Raw genomic sequence first — 4,996 nt, 5'->3', positions numbered from 1 at the left:
ACGGAGTGAATCATGAACAATGAAAATCAGTAAATAAATAAATAAATAAATAAATAAATAACTATAAGTAGATAGGGAGTCAGATATACAGGGAAATAGATAACTTGATAGATGAATACATCACATCAATATTACGAGAACATGACTTTCAGGACCATTGAAAGTGTGTCCATGGTTGTGGAATCTGTTCAGTTTTGCGGTGAGTGAAGTAATCCGCGTTGTTTCAGGTGCCTGATGGTCGGAGTGAAGAATTGTTCCAAAACTTGGTCTTGTGTCTCTTTCCGATGGCAGCCGGGATAAAAGAGAATCACCTGGAAGGTGGGCGCTCCTGATTACGCCATCTGCTTCCTTGTGACGTCACACGTTGTAGATGTGTCGCTAGTTTCCTGTGTTTTCACCTGTCGGGTGTGTGGGGCTTTTCCTGTGATGGGATGGGATGCATCCACTACCTTGTGCAGGTGTTTCCGTTCTGCGGCATTGGAGTTCCCACACCGGGCCGCCATGCAACCGGATCAATACTGCACTCAGTGCGGAGATTTATAGCGCAGTACAAGCCCAGATTAGCAAACCGATGGCAAACGGCTCCTTATTCTATAACTCAAAATCAAATTTCAACATGCCTTCATTTTCACAATCTTCTGGCGTGTTGGTTCCACCGCATTTGGGTCTGTCGCGGTCTGTTACGGGTCGGGTGCCTGAGAACTGGATGGTTGCTAATGAATTCTGTTACCTGAGAAAGATTCTGGGACTAAGTCCTTGAACATGACGTCAGAAGTGGGAACATTATTAGCAGATTAGCTAAGGGATCGAATATGTAAATATTTGGTTACACCGGGTCTGATTAGGTCTGTGCGTGTTACGTAGTGCCTCACCAATCTTACAAAGTTTTTCGGGGAGGTGACCAGGAAAGCTGATGAAGGAATTGCAGTGGCTCATGTCCGCCTGGACTTTAGAAAAAGCCTTTGTCAATGTCGGGCCTGAGAGGTTGGTCCGGAGTGTTCCGTGTTTTGTCACTGTGAATGCGGTAGTAAATTGGATGCAACATTGGCTTACAGCAGTGGTTCCCTTCCTTGTATCCACGGACCCCTCGGTTAATCGTAGGGCTCCATGCAATAAAAATATTGGAAACCCTGTCCTAGAGGCAGAATCCAGAGGGTGGTAGTAGGTAGTGGCCTCTCTAACTGGAGGCCTGTAGTTACTGGTGTACCGCAGGTGTTGCACTGGGTCCATTGTTGTTTGTTAAAGATATCATTGATCTGACTGAAAATCTGATAAATACACTCTGCAGATTTGCGAATGATACGGATATTGGATGAGTGGTAGACAGCGAGAGTGGCTGATGGTCTTGAATACAGGTCAGTGTGTGGTGTATCTCTTAGGGAGGACAAACCGTGGTAGGACTTACAGTGTAAAAGGTGGGGGGGGGGGGGATTGAGTACTGCAGTATAACGGGGGACCTGGGAAGACTGATCCATAATCCCTTGAAGGTGGCGTCGCAGGCAGATAGGGTTGTAAAGAGAACTATAGGCACATCGGCCTTCAGACATCGAAGCGACGAGGACAGGGGCTGTGATGCTATGCTGAAGTTGTATAAGTCGTTGGTAATGCCTAATATCGAGTATTGTATGTGTTCTGGTGTCCAACCTGCATGAAGGATATCAATAATAACTTTGACGGAGTACATAGAAAAATTAGAAGGATGCTGCCGGGACATGAGGAGGGGAGTTGGAGGGAAGGTTTGAGTAGGTTAGGAAGAGGTTCGGGTTCCCTCAAGCGTTGGAGTGAGAGGGAAGGTTTTTAAGAGATGTTCCAATTTATGAAGGGTGTAGATAGCGTAGATACAAGCAGGCGTATTTCACTGAGGTTTGACGAGAGTAGTGAGCTACGGGTGAAAGGTGAAATATATCCGGGCAATATGCGGCGAGACATCTTCTTGAGGCAGCGAGAGTGTGGAACGGGCCTCCAACGGAAATGGCGGATGCAGGACCGATTTCAACATTGAAGAGGAAATTGGATCCGACATGAATGGGAGGGTTATGGACGGCATGGTCCAGGTGCAATGTCCACGGGACTAGGGAGAGGATCAGTTCGGCGCTGGCGGATGAGCAGAAGAGTCTGTTTCAGTGCCGTACTGCTCGATGACTCTGTGACCAAATGCCACTGCGGGATGTTCCCCAGCGGGGTAAGGGTACTCCCGTCAGGGTGGGTGTGGCGAGGCATCAATATGGGACCACTGACCATTTCTCTCATAGTCTGCTGTAGGTAGAAATAATTACCGCACTTTTGTGCAATTCTAGTCAGTCAGTTGAGCAACGATTTGGCAAAACAGCATATTATATTATATTATATTATATTATATTATAAGACTACTGCACAGAGTCTTGCCATCTTCAGAAGTTTTCTGATGACTCTGCCATAGTTGGATGCATCAGCAAGGGAGATGAGGCTGAGTACAGGGCTACGGTGGGAAACTTTGTCACATGGTGTGAACACAATCATCTGCAGCTTAATGTGAAAATGACTCAGGAGCTGGTGGTGGAGCTGAGGAGGGCTAAAGCACCGGTGACCCCTGTTTCCATCCAAGGATTACAAATACCTGGGGATACGAATTGACAATAAACTGGACTGATCAAAGAACACTGAGGCTGTCTACAAGAAGGGTCAGAACAGTCTCTAGTTCCTGAGGAGACTGAGGTCCTTTAACATCTGCCGGACGATGCTGAGGACGTTCTATGAGTCTGTGGTGGCCAGTGCTATCATGTTTGCTGTTGTGTGCTGGGGCAGCAGGCTGAGGGTAGCAGACGGCAACAGAATCAACAAACTTATTCATAAGGCCAGTGATGTTGTAGGGGTTGAACTGATAGCTCGGTTTAATTATCCTGATGCTTTACTGTGTCCGTGTATTTATGCCCCATTACGCAGTTCATCTCTGTTTAGCAGCTTTATACGCACTTTTTCTCTAAATCAATTTCTTTCTGAAATCCAGCTTCGAAAATCATCTAGTAACTCTGTATCATATTTAATATCGTTACTACTACTTATTTGCATAAAAAACTGATGTCGATACAATATTTTCTGTTTTTCTCTGTCTTGTACAGCAGCGGACCATGTCGGTAATGCTGGGGTCATTGGTTTGCATTTCGCGCCGCATACTCGCCAACATCTGTGTTTGCGACTGACTCCGGTAACAGTGCAAACAGTGAGGGTTTGCGCCAGAAATCATTCATGTTAATGTCCAGTAAAAAATAAATCCCCGCAAGCAAAGTGACAGTGAATCGCATGAAAGGTGCGTCATCACGGAGAAGTGACAAGACAGAGACTCCACTCGCAATGTGAGAGTGGAATCAGCGCTGATGAGGTGGACTCACCCACAGGATTACAGACTCCTGTCGTCACCAGCGATGCGCAGATAATGTCCTGTCATTACACGGAGTAGTTTGACAACATCGCATCTGGTGTTGTGATCCCAGCATCGGCCGTCACTTGAGGCTTCATGACAGGTGTTGCGTTCAGTTCAATGAAATCAGGCGTGTTATTTCCCCACTGGCATTACGGTACGTCAGAGCAGAGATATTTTTGCTAGCTAGCGGTAATTAGCACCAGTCACTATACAAGTTTTTTTCATTATTGGTGACCGATTTTTCTATAAAAGTACGTCATTCTGAGCTTCAGCTACATTGAGGACGGAAACATCCAGACGCGGTGGACTCTCAACAACGTGTGATCCGTGAAGAGTTTTACCCAGTAGGCGCGAAAGAAATTTGCTCTCTGGGCTTTGTTATAACTGTTTGAGTTTATTTACTGGCTATTTACAACTTTTATGACATTTAGAAATTGACAAAATTCCAAGAACAGCCTTGGATTAACAATGTTTCCAGACAGGGCTATTTGTTACACAGTCATTGTAATTGTCGGTATCCCGGGTAAGTACCTTTCGATTACTTATACGGAAGCAGAGACCTCACGCCGCTCTCAGCTACTGATGAGTGAGTGAGTGAGTGAGTGAGTGAGTGTGTGTGCCTGTCTGTGAGCTGCTGATTGTGCATCGGTGAACAGTGGCAGGCATGCACTGATGTTTGCCAACGGAGCAAATTATAGGAGCTTATCGCGACGTGCTGGGGAATTAGCTCAAATGGTAGAGCGCTCGCTTAGCATGCGAGAGGTAGCGAGATCGATGCTCGCATTCTCCATTGACATTTTGTGTTCAGAGGATTCGTCGCACCAAATGCCTGAACTTGGAATGCACAAAAGATGCGGTTGGCGCAGAGCGAGCGGGAAGTGTCTCAGTCAAAGGGCCGGGAGAAAATGTCGTAGGTTTGCTGCGTTGAAAGCAGATAGGAGGAAAAGCTGGCTGGCAGCTGGTGTTTCAGTAATGCATGAGCTGCAGGCGACGATTCAGGCAGAAATCAGGTGAGTGGTTAGAAGGACATTGCCCTGGTTACTGGGTGAAAAGAGAAAGCTGAGTAACCTTTGATTTGAACGGGCGAGGACGATCAAAGAGCTGTGTTGGAATCGTAGTGTCCCTAGAATTGTCAGAAGCGCGGTGATAGGCGTCATCCCGTGGCCTGTGGCCCCCAGTGCTGGAAGGACGAGATAGTTGCCATAGGCAGGCTTTTGCCATCGGTCGACAGATGCCAGGCTGAAATCTGCATAATGATTGTCGGTAGGAGCCAACGTGGAGAAACTTGGTGTCGCTTTTCCTTCGATAGCTCAGTTGGTAGAGCGGAGGACTGTAGAGGAAATGGAGTCATCCTTAGGTCGCTGGTTCGATTCCGGCTCCAAGGATCAGGACTTCTTTTACTGCGCCGTCATCAATTCCATACCACAGCCTCGCCATGATTGCAATTCCCCCGCGAACATAGCATTTGTGGAAAAGCAGCTGGAATTTCTTTTATACCATGTTAACATCATTTTGAAATTATGCTAAAATCTTTCGAAGTCTTTGGTAATATAATGATGAATTTAACTGTATTAATGAATATAATCCACAAATGGC

The 4,996-nt window shown here is 46.4% G+C and overlaps 1 non-coding gene across 1 annotated transcript; it reads left to right on the top strand.

The window, feature by feature from the left end:
- Positions 1 to 4,117: 4,117 nt before the first annotated feature.
- Positions 4,118 to 4,190, top strand: trnaa-agc (transfer RNA alanine (anticodon AGC)). The gene has a single exon. It is a non-coding gene; the product is annotated as a tRNA-Ala (tRNA).
- Positions 4,191 to 4,996: the final 806 nt, after the last annotated feature.

The sequence above is a fragment of the Hemitrygon akajei genome, unplaced genomic scaffold, assembly GCF_048418815.1.
Source record: "Hemitrygon akajei unplaced genomic scaffold, sHemAka1.3 Scf000047, whole genome shotgun sequence".
In the NCBI taxonomy this organism is placed as follows: domain Eukaryota; kingdom Metazoa; phylum Chordata; class Chondrichthyes; order Myliobatiformes; family Dasyatidae; genus Hemitrygon; species Hemitrygon akajei.
The sequence above is the reverse complement of the archived record's forward strand: the minus strand, read 5'-3'. Positions and strand labels throughout refer to the sequence as shown.